Source organism: Chroicocephalus ridibundus, chromosome 16, assembly GCF_963924245.1.
Source record: "Chroicocephalus ridibundus chromosome 16, bChrRid1.1, whole genome shotgun sequence".
Lineage (NCBI taxonomy): Eukaryota > Metazoa > Chordata > Aves > Charadriiformes > Laridae > Chroicocephalus > Chroicocephalus ridibundus.
Window position 1 is genome coordinate 7062814 of NC_086299.1, and position 12181 is coordinate 7074994.

The 12181-nt window shown below is 43.2% G+C and overlaps 1 protein-coding gene across 1 annotated transcript in view; it reads left to right on the forward strand.

Moving 5' to 3' along the window:
• The first annotated feature begins 1324 nt into the window (after positions 1 to 1324).
• Positions 1325 to 12181, forward strand: part of RERE (arginine-glutamic acid dipeptide repeats) — a 243149-nt gene continuing 232292 nt past the window's right edge. The window contains exon 1 of the mRNA XM_063354198.1: positions 1325 to 1599. The gene's annotated coding sequence lies outside the window, so the exon portion shown is untranslated. The remainder of the gene's footprint in view (positions 1600 to 12181) is intronic.

Here is a 12181-nt window from a genome sequence, read left to right on the forward strand (position 1 = left end):
CACATTTACTCGTAATGCTGATAACTCTTTACTTCTGCCCCTCTGCTCCGCTCGGGGGAGACCCCCCTGCAGTGCTGCCTCCAGCGCTGGGGCACCAACAGCAGAAGGGCACGGAGCTGTTGGAGCGGGGCCAGAGGAGGCCACGGAGATGCTGGGAGGGCTGGAGCCCCTCTGCTGTGGGGACAGGCTGAGAGAGCTGGGGGGGTTCAGCCTGGAGAAGAGAAGGCTCCGGGGAGACCTTCCAGCCCCTTCCAGTCCCTAAAGGGGCTGCAGGAAAGCTGGGGAGGGACTCTGGAGCAGGGAGGAGAGCCACAGGATGAGAGGGAAAGGTTTTAAGGTGAATGAGGGGAGATTTAGATGAGATCTGAGGAAGAAATTCTTGGCTGTGAGGGGGGTGAGCCCCTGGCCCAGGTTGCCCAGAGAAGCTGTGGCTGCCCCATCCCTGGAGGGGTTCAAGGCCAGGTTGGACGGGGCTTGGAGCAACCTGGGCTGGTGGGAGGTGTCCCTGCCCAGGGCAGGGGGTGGGACTGGATGGTCTTTAGGGTCCCTTCCCACCCAAACCATTCCATGATTCTACTTATTCATGAGAACAAGACGACTTGTAAGAAACACTCGCAGGCAAAAGGCACGTTGAACACGTACCACGACACAGCCCCGGTGGAAGGGCACTGGGCCACGTACAAACCCACTGGTGCCACACCAGGGCTGCTCTGCCTCAGTGCCAGGCCTCGCACGGCTCCCGGGGCCGGCCTGAGCCACATGGCTAATGCCCACCCGCCTGCTCGGGCCAGTGGTGCCGGGGCCGGGCCGTGGGGGCGGCGGACAGGCCGCGGGGCTCACGCTCCCCGTTATCTTCTCCTGCCCAGCGTGCCATGGCAGCAGGGGACGAAGGCCACCTGAAAACGATTATCCCCCCCCCCCCGAATCTTTTGACATTTAATTGTTAAACCGACCCAGAGAGGTTCGGGGGGGCGTCGATGTGTGTGGGCGTGCAGGAGGCCGTGTCTGGCGGGTCGGGCCCTTTGTGCCGCCGGGCCCCGCGCCCCTTCCCCGGCAGCGCCCCGGGCCCGCTCCCCCCAGCGCCCCCCCCTCCGCCTTCCCCCTATTCTTTTAAATCACTTCCATCCACTGCACCGATTGGTTCCCACCTCCTGCCGGGTCACGGGGTGTCCCTCTTCCTCCAATGGGGAGGCCGGATACTGGCATGCGGCTCCGGCCTGGCTGCGTTGCTGGGTGCCCGTTCGGTCCGTGCGTGCGTGAGGGAAGGCAGGCAGGCAGGCGGAGGCAGCGCTTGGCTGCCTGGACCCCCGGCCCGCCGCCGCCCCTCCTCCTCCTCCACCTCCTCCTCCACCGTTCCCCCCTCCCCGGCCCGGTTGCCGCCCCGCTTCTCGTCTCCCCGTTAAAATGCCCCTGGGCTGCCGCCGTTGAGAGGCGCCGCACGGGGACCCTGCCGCTCGCCGCCGCCGCCCGGGCAAGAGGGGAGACGCTCCCCCCTCCCCGCCGCCGCCCCGCTCCCGCCCCGCGGCCCCGCCGCTGTCGCCGCCGCTTTGTCCCGGCAGCGAGAGGCAGCCGCCGTTGATGGTGTAGCCCAGCGCCGAGGTAGGTGGGCGCGGAGCGGGGCAAGTTGCCGGGGTTTTGTTGTGGCGGCGAGTCGGGGGTTGAGGGCGGGGAGGGGGGTGAGGCCCTTCCTCGGTGCGGGGATGGTTTATTTATTTGTTTGCCGGTGTTAATGAGTGCGGGAGAGGGGACGAGGGTTCGTTCCGCCCGCAGCTGGGCGGAATGCGCGGGGCTGGCGGCGGGAAGGGCGCGGAGGGGCCGCGGCTGCGGGCGGGGGACGGGGGGGAGAGCGGCTGGGCCGGACTTGTGGCGGCCCCGGGGGTGCCCCCGCGGGCTGGGCCCGGCCCTCGGTGTGTTGTGTGTTTTCTCCTCTGCCAGAGTGTCGTGTCGTGTCGTGTCTGGCTAATGGTCAGTGGAGGAAGGGCTTAAGAGAAAGGTTTAACTTGTTAACCTCTTAAATAAACGGGAGATTGGGAAATATTTAACCTAAATGGACCCACAGAGGAGGTTGGCTTGTGTGTGTAAAAGATGCACTTATTTTCACGTGTGGTAGGTATGGAATTGTGAAATGAAGATTTCATGCAAATGAATTTAATCATAACATTCTTAGTAGCATAGGAAAGGGTGGTTTTTTTCCTTTCTCTACCACCCCCCCCCCCCCGTTTCCCTTTCTGAAGTGTGAAAACAAGATGCTCAGGATCAGAAAAGTAGTAGGAGGTAGACAACATGAGAGGCTTCGTTGCTGAAACTGGCTGTTCAAGAAATTGCTGGGAAGAAAACAATATGATTCATTGTTGAAGTGTCTTTTTCCTTAGATTTATTTTTACACACTGGTTGCAGTTATTTTGATTTGCTGACTTCTTATGCTGAGTTTTTCCTCGAAGCAGTGATGTTCTTGGAGATAAGAAGCTCAGAACGTTTTTATGCAGTCAGCAGGCTACTGTCTGATGTCTGTTTACTCCTGAGTTGCATTGACCAATTATTGAAATCAAAGATACTATTTTGCTTGTGCACCAGTGTAACTGAAATGAGGAGCCTCAGCCACTAATACTTACTGTTACAATTTAGCAAAAATGCTTTCTTAGAACAAATGTGAAGTGACTTAAATAAAATAGTATGCCCGTTCTTAAATACGGCTTTTAACCAGATAAAAATGAACACTGTGTCAAAGAAGTAGTTCTTGGTTGTAAAAGGCGCGTGTCAAATGTCCAGTTAATGTGCAATGTATAATATTTTTTTTGTAGTTCTAGTATTACCAGGCAAACATTTTGGTTTTTTGTACACTGCTCCTTTAGAATTGAGAAATCCATGGTGGTTAAGAGGGGTGGAAGCGTTTCTATAATAATAAAAGCACTTCTGGTAAATACATCTTATCTTGGTTTTACTCCTTGAGTTTATACCTTAAACTATGAATGGGGGTTGATTTCGGTGGCCTGGTTTGGATGAATAGCAGTATTATTTTTTTTTTAGAGATTTGTTGTGTCGGCTGATGAGGTCTGGAGGGAAGAGAAGGAGGTAGATGCACACAATGCCCAGGCTTGGGAGCTCATTGTTCTTTGCCGTACACTCTGCTGTGTTTGGGACCGTGTTCTCGCTCAAACACGGTGTCTTTTTCTTTTGAGAAGTGAAAGATAGAGAATGGGAAGCATTTTCTACCTGTTTCCTCCTTCCCCACGATGGCCTTTTGGTAACCTTGCAAAAAAGCAAAATAGTAAATTAGAAGCTAAAGGGCGCCAAAACATTCTGTATGTTCTTTCCTCCTCCCCTCCCAGTGCTGGCTCTGCTTCTTTCTCTGTCTGCAAGTGAATATATAGAGAGAGGGAGCACATGAGGTGAGACTCGGAAGTACACTCTTTTGAACCTCTCTCAACTTTCTTTCATGTTCTACCTTCTCCCCTCAAATGAAAACCCCAGCTGTCTTGAAATAAAAAAAAAATATTACTCCAGATTTGTATATTAGCTTTGAGATGTTTGGTCTGGAGGCACGTGTGCAAGGGAAACTGCTGCCAAGGGAGAATACTTCAGATAAATGCATTGGGATGACAAAAGTAAAAGGAAGTGTGCAGAGGTGGGTTTCAGTGTACACATAGTTTCTTTTCTTGATGATTGTTTAATGTTTCTGTTTTTACAGCAGCATCCCTAAGAAAAAAAAACACACCCAAACAACAAAGAAACCCACAAAAAACCCCACCCCACACACAAACAAAACAAAAAACAAAAAACCCACCCAATTGTCAAGTCACAGCATATCTGGAGTTGGAAGGGACCCGTAAGGATCATCAAGTGCAACTCCCTGCTCCTCACAGGACTGCTGCTATAGTGTGTGCTGAAGCTGTGAAGGAGCCACTGCTGCACAAGGGCTTGAGCTTTTGGGTTATTGAGGTGTGGTAAGATCTCAGTTAGCTCACTGATAATTTCAACCAGCTGGTGGTATTGAGGTATGCAGAAGGGGGTAAAAAAATAAACGTGGGTGTCAAGGAAAAGATGCCAGTGTGCTAGATCCTTTGGAAAACAGGCAGCAGTGGCTGTCCTAGTTTAATTGGGAGGCCTCAAAGTTTTGATTTTGACTCTTAGGCTGACTTCAGTCTATAATTGGGGTAAATGACTTCAGTTTACTTGCCTGAATAAAATCAGGTGGTGAATGTCTCTGGATTAAGGATGCTTTTTTTTTTTAATATATATTTCTACCATGTGTATAGCTTTGGTGTGGCTAGAGATCATTTTAACATTATTGCAGGCTGTTGTCTGCATGAATGCTACAATTTGAGTTCACAGAGAGGTACAGTGAAATACTTACGCTGTGTGTCTGTGGCTTTGTGATTCCTATGGCATGTGAATTCGAGGGATAGAGTGACTGAGAGAGGGATAACTCTCCACGTGGACAAAGCTCTTGGTATCCCTGCACAAAATGGGAAGCATTTCTTGGGCAGAAAAGGTAAGTGGAGCTAGAAGAGACAGACCTGCCTTAAACAGTAATTACGTAGCTGGATTAACAAGTGGTGACTTCTTTGCATCCGAGGGTTAGTTTTATCTTAGTGGGGGTTTTCTATGCCTGCAGAAGTCCATCCTGTGGAGTTGTGGGTGTACATGCAGTGCTGCTGCAGCAAAAGACTAATAATCAACAACGTTTACGAATGTGAAGAGATATGGCGTGTGTAACTCTTAATGCTGATTACAGCTCAGGTGAGAAGAATGACATTCTGATGTTGCAGTTTAATAGTTGAGTTTTTTTAATAACACACTGTTGGTTAATTTACTATCTTAGCTATAAACCGCATCTTTCTGTTCTAGACATACTGGGTAGTTGTTTTTCCTGTAAAGAAGTTATTTCACTTTTGGGAGTGGGAGGAATAAAGTGTGCTGTGAGCATATAGAAACGTGCAAGTGTGTGTTACTGGCTGCGTAATGGCACAGCAGAACCGGTGTTATCCTCTCAGCAGAGCTGTTTGTACATTAAGATTGCCTGAGGGTAGCTTTGATTTCATTATGTGCCATATTTAAGGACAGTGTAAGCTTCAGTAACATGTTACACTCTGTGTCATTGGCATATGAATACAGTACTTGAATTGTAGTTAATTTCTAGTTCAAAAAATAATTACAATTGGAAAACAATTAGTTATTATGCGATCCTGCAAACAGATGAGTGAGCGACTCAAATTTAAAAGGGGTGGTCAGGGTTGGAGTTAGCCTTTAAAAAAAAAAAAGACAATCAACCCTCTAACTTTCTAATGTACAGGGTTGGTTTTTTTTCTTTTTTGTATGGTATCCTGGTTAGACTAAGTGTTTTTAAGGTTCAGCTATTTTTCACTCTGGCTTTGCTATGGAAATATATTGCAGTTGTTTCAGTTGCATGAAGCCTAAACAAATCACCCTGCTTGACTTAAAGGGATGCTTAGTATCTGACTTTAGCGCAGAGCTTAAATTTAAATCAATAGGCTTAAAATACGGTATGTTTACAAAAAAAGCCCTATCTTGGAACCAAAACAGAGCAAAACCCCTATTGATTGGAGACCTGCTTATTTAGTGTGGTTTTTTTTAAAGCTGCTGGAAATGAAGCTTGTACTCCACTGATGTTGAGTTGTTTTGTTGCAATAGGGAGATTGATGTTGGTGATGTGGACGATATCAGGAGGAGGGGAGTGTGATTAGATGCAGTTTGGAAATGGTGTTTTCAGCAAGTTGTTAGTAAAAAAAAAAATCTAGCTGCTTCTTGGAGTGATAGGAGGTGTTAGGGAGCAGGATCTACAACGCGGTATTGTGCTCTTTATGTTGGTTTGCCAGCAGCATTTTACACAAGCTTTTATAATGTTGGTAGCTGTGCCCAACTGCTCTTTTCAGAGAGGCTGATGTATGAACAAAGGAGCAAACAAGATAGGAATACTGTGGTGGCTCCTTTTTATTTATAAGTCTACTGGGGCAAGGAATTTCTCTAAGTGACTGAAAAAAACCCAAACAGATTGAAATATTAGCTGAGTATTTCAGTTTCAGTAGGTGTTGTTTGTTTTGGGGATTTTTTCTTGTTTATTTGTTTGGGTTTTTTTAAACACAAATGCCTGTTTAGCTCACTGAGCATCCAGAATAGCATGTTGACCTAGAGAAAAGTGAAGCTAGCCTGGATACAAACATCAGTTTTCCTTCTATGCCTAATGGGGATAATGACGGGCTTTTTTGTGGTGAAATTCTTGGAAATGTGTGCATGAAATGCACTGTGTCAGAGCTGATGGTGTTTCTCTGAATTCTAGGCATAAAGGGTTGCAATTGTATTTGCCATCTTAATTCTGTTAAAAGTGCATCTCTGAAAATGTAGATCGGTTTAGGTATTGCATAAATTTGGTAGATTAAAAAGTAAGTTTTTATGATTGAATTATCAAAAATCAGGTAATTCTTTGAATGCGTAGGTTGTCTTTTGTTCTCCCTATGAATGAGAGGCTAGTTCACTGTTTAAGATTCGAGGTAAGTGGAAGAAAATGAGTGCTCGTTAATTTTGAGTTCTTAGGCAAGTAGATTAAATACATAGATTAACTATATTTTTTTAAAAAATGTTATAATGGTATTATCAATCCCTGATACTGATAGTCAATTTTGGCCTGTTTCAAATATGTAACAGGATTTCTGTTTTAGAATGATGGGTGTTACGTAGTCTTTTCTAGTGCATGCAATGAAGGTTGTGGCGTAAACTTATTTTCATGACGGGCAGTGCTAATGAAGCTTGTATTCTAGTAGTTCTTTTGAGGACAGAAGAGCTTGTAAGTCCTGAAGTTTGCCCCTTTCATCCCTGTTACCAGTTACTTTTTCTTTGCCCCTGTCCTTCATAACACTTGGATGGGCAAATGGACGTGGATGTGCCTACAGACTAGCTGGCTGCTAAGCAAAACTTAAAATGCTGGTTTCTGTCTGGCCATGCTGTAGTGGGGATGCAATTAATTAGAGAGTTTTTTCTGATCCACCTGCGGGTTTGCAGAAAACTTCCAGGAATGTCGGTTATTGCCGAGATGACTGTTGTGGCAGGCTTGTTTGAAATTCATTACGCACCAGAAGTTACTGGCATGAAATGAGAGGATAAGGGAACTGGGGAGGGGAGGAGAGGGGAAAGTGAGGTGAATTAGGGAGGCTTATTTTCTCTGAGAAACCATGTTAAAGAAAGAGAAAGGGAGTTCTGTCATCTAGTGCTAATAAATATTTCTGTCTGCATGATGAGCAGTTTCTCCTTTCTGTTCGTCTTTTTATTATGGCCAACTGTTTTGGGGTGGACACAGACAAGTTCTTGGGAATTTGGCCCGTCTTCCTGCAGATTATCTTCCTTTTTTTTTTTTTTGGAGCTGTTTGGAAGCATTCTTAGTGATCAGCTGGTCTGGGAGCAGGCTTAAATACATAGGGGAACATTCTTGTTGTATATTATGCTAAAATGAATAAAAACATTAAGGAGCAGAATTTATTAGTGAGAAGATGCTGTTAAAACTTTAGAAAACCAAGCTTCTGTTTGGTTTGACATGACTCTTGGTGTGTCTGTGTTTATACCAGTTCTCCAACAAATGAATTCTTATCTAGAGTAAGCCTAATTCGTATTAGGGGACTGAAAAATGGTAGATCTTATTTGATCTCAGATATCTTGCAAGTGTTATATATTAAATTCCTTGGCAGATATTGTATATTAAGCTCTTGATCCTACAGTCAGATTTCTGTACAGGAAGTCACGGTAGTCTGAATGTGTGTAGGGGAATGGATGGTGGAATCTACTTAGTGGGGATTGTTAATAACGCACATCACGATGAATGTAAACTATATACATTTGTGCCTAATGTGAGGTAGGGGCACGTGAATGAGTTAGTGTAGGGTAAGTTGCTGTGTAACTTACTGAATGTTAAATATAGAGCAAGCGTTCACTCTCAATGACAGCAGATGTGAGAGGTGCCGGTTTTCTTTCTCTGAAGGACGGGTAACTTCAAGCAGCCCTGTTTACCTCTGTCCTTTAGTAAATAGCTCTGGGCGCTTAACACAGAGTGGCTGTGACTCATGGGACCTCATCTGTGCATTTGTACCTGGAATAAGCAGTCCGTGCAGTACTACTCATTCCATAAGCACCCATCTATTACCTAAACTGACAAATTGTCTTGTTTTAGCTCATATCTTAAAAATTTTGACAAAAGATATTTGTAATGTTGGCAACAGAAGCTCTAGTGAAGAGAGGTTTTAAGTTTTCTTTTAAGTGACTAACAGTTCAAAGCACGTAGAGACTGTGGGACAGCTAAAATGTGTAGCAAATAGTAGACTTTTAGTGTTAAGAGTTGCAGCTAAAGGCATTGAGTCATTCTTTTGATGCCGGAGATAGGTCTTTCCTATACTGCTGCTGAAATCACAGTGGTCTAGAGGCAGCTCTTAAGACTGTACTTTGTTTTTAACCTGAGCATTTGTGATAATTACGTGGCTGCATTGCTATGTAAAACAGGATGATCTAGACTTGAGTGTATTGGTGTGGTGGAATAGAGAATTAAACCAGAACGTGATGGTTTCTGTCAAAGCCTACTGTTTTGGCAACCAGTTGAAAGAAAAATGGCAAGTTCAGTTAGTAATTAACTATGTATTATAGGATGCTAGGGGATCAGAAGCTTTGTTCTAAATATCAAAGTTATTAAATATATGTGTTTAAGGATTATGAATCTTCTTAAACAAATGCGTATATGACATTAGCCTGCTGATACCAACAACCACAAGGGACTAGAATACATGGTGTTGTTGATTAAATGCCTGTTTTGCTTGATTTAGGAGTCTCCATCCATTCGTGCATGTTAACACGAAGTGTCATGAATATGAGAGAAGAAAGTGATGGTACATCATAGAATTTTAAGTGCTTTAAGGGTTGTCTTTCTCCAGAAAATTAAACCCAGTAAAAAAATCATGGTGCCCAGGCAATTGGGACTTTTCAGATTTGCTTTGAAATAAGAAAGCACTTGGTGTGTGGGAAGGTTCTTCAGGGTAAATGCTTCATGGTGATAGCGTGGACACACATCAAACACTCTTTCCTATACCTGCAATTGAAGAGTGGCTCTCTGAGCTTGGAAAACTTGGAATTGAAGGGAGCTCCTTTTCTTTTAAACTTACGCCTTCCACTGTGTGCGAGGGTTGGTTGTTTGATTTTTTTGGTTGTGGTTTTTTTTTTTATATTGGTGCTCATCTGTTGTTTGGAAGTTTTTAATGCCCAAAAAAACCTTAACCTGTCTCTTGGAATTCTACCTGTGTTCCTTTATAATTCTTCAGCTTGTTTTCCCATCCCCTCTGTCTGCAATAGCTTTAATGCAGGTATTTCACCTCATGTTCTTGTATGATCTAGAATTGAGGTATGAACTTAGAAGTATGAAAGAATCTTCAAAGTATGGAAGTAGAAGTATGAATTTATGTTGGAGAAATTGCTTGAAACTTGAACACTTACCTGGTTAAGGCCCGGTATCTGAGAAGATTCTGCAAAGAACACTTTGCCTTGCTCCTTGATCTTGGTAAATTTAAAAATGGGAAAGGTCACAGGTTCTTTAGGTGAACAAAACACCCACGATTTAACAATAGTTGTGTGTTGTTCTGATACTGGATATCTCTGTGCCACGATGGTGCATCTTGTATAAAAAGGAATGCGATGTCTCTATTAGAGATCCTCTAATGAGGTCGGTGCAGGAGACTTAAACACTTAATCCTCACTTTTACAAACTGGGAGTGAGATGCAGGAAATCTAATTTATGTCTCCAAGGTCATTCACTTTGACAAAACTTAATAGACCGGCCTCTGACTGTTCCGTAAGTCACTGAATTATGCTACTTGCCTTCTAACGTGAACCCTTAAGATGAGAAACTTTACTGGATGATAGAATGAACCTAAAGGTATCCATACATTTTAAGATTTCTGTGAGTCCAATGCCTAGCTAGTAAGAGCCATCAGGAAACAAATTGGCTTGCTTTAAGAGTGGTTTGAGCTGTGGGTTTGGTTTCTAATGTATTTTATTTGTAAAACTTAAACTATAGGTTTATTATTGTCACACCCAAGTTTATTTGAAGTTACTGGGGAAAAAAACCCAAATGGGCATGGTTTTAGTAAAGTAAAACCCATTTTGTCTTATTTTTTTGAGAACTTGATGTGATTTTCCCCTTGTATCTGTGATTAATCAGGGAAACCTCCTCCCCTCCCCCTTTTTTGTTCGCAGTGTTTTCTGTGACTCAGTTTCCATGGTAAATTTTATATTCCCTGCTGCTTAATTCAACTGAACTCAGGGCAGAAGCTATGGAAGGCTTTCAGAGGATGACAGTAGCAAAAACTGTTCAAAGCTGCTGTTGTGTTGGCTGGCCAAAGCTAGACTAGGGTATTGTTTCAAAGGCTAAAATTTAAATTGAAGGAACGGAGTGAAAAGGGGCAAACATGGATAACTTAATGAAGGTGCGTGTTTGTGAAGAAACATGGATGGAGTGTGGTAGTGGAAGTAGTTCTCCTAAGGCAGAGATGCAAATAAAACAGCCTACTATCTGAATATAGGGAGCATGGACTTAGGGCTTTTCTGTTTATAGGCAGTCTCTTGGTGTTGGGGGGAGGTTGCAATACATGCTTCTGAATAATATTTGGATTAGAAAAGGGCCAAGTCAACTGTTACCATACGCTCTTGGAAGAAAACTTAAGCGGAATCCAAGTTCTCGTCTGACCTGCTGAAACAGTCCTGGTTGCTGTTTGAATGTCTTCCTCAAAGTTTTGAGAGATTGTAGGAGTGCAGTAGGTGAAAAGATAGTGGTGCACATAGTCTAGTAATTTTAAGATTTTATTTTTATTGTACTAATTTTTAGGGAGGTGCTAGAATTACCAATGATATCTTGCTATATGTCAAATGTCCTGTAGCAGGTCAGTAGAAGTGTATGTGGCTTGTAACATATTTATTTTGTACCTCTGCTTATACTTTTTTCATAATTATGCCAGTTTCCCTACTGTAGGTTTTGGTATTCTACCTGGTGTTATTATTTTTTGTTGATTAATGTCAATGTTTGAGGATATGTGTCTTTTTCCTTGATTCTCAGTCTGTATCACAGCTTACCTTCCATGGCTGGCTTTGTAAAATACAGTTCTGTAAACAGCGTATCTCCTCGTTCTTCTGGTTGGAAAAAGTCATTTGATTCCTATTTCCTGCTTCTCTTCATGTTGAATAGACTTAGTCTTTTATTGTTAAATTTTATTGTCTAACTGCATGCTTGTCTTTCCATGTCTGTAATATATGAAAAATGAAACTGGCTCCACTTGTATTGTCATTGTATGTCCCTTCTCTCCACGCAGGCTTGCTTCAATTAATGAGAGCCCTCTTCTCTTCCCTACACTAATTATTCATCAAATAACTCCTTCCATAGCTTTTGTCCCAAAGTACGAGTTCAGTAAGATGTGGAAAGTAATTACTTTTGTGTATGTTTAGTGAGGTCTTCTGAGTCCTGGTAAGTTATATTCACACTTTTCCTTGCTGGGACTTTTCTGATGCCCAAATGCACGTTAGGTATTCTTGAATAGAAGCAAAGGCTGGGAGGGATTACTAATGAATGAGGCCTCTTGTTTATAACATTCAGTTGAAATTAAACATGTTTGCTATATTAAACCCCAAAGATATTTTAATTAGGTCATATATTTAATTCCTGGAGATCATAAAGGGTCATGCTACAGGTAGACAACAAGAAAGACTGGAAGGATTGTATGTTGTTAATTCATAACAAGAATTTAGATGTCGTTGGTATTGCAATATTAGGGTTGTGTTCCAGACACTTAAAAAAAAAAAAAAAAAAAAAAAAAAAAAACGACAAAAACACCACCACAACTTGCTGCATAAACTTGAGCTGAACAACGCATTGCAATTGTGTCTTTCTGGTTATGAGAGATGTGATGATACTCTGTCATTGTTATCAGGAGGCTTTATAGATGTTAAGCAATATGAAAATGCTAATTTTTCGTATCTGTTTACTTTGCTAATCTGAAAATGTATGTTAACTTAGGTATACATTACATATTTCCTCTTTGTGCTGATCCTGAAGGAGCCGGTTACTGCTTTAAAAGCAACACAAAACAATCCTCCCAAGCCTAGCAGCTTGGCCACCCCCAAATACAGAGAGAACTTGACTTGA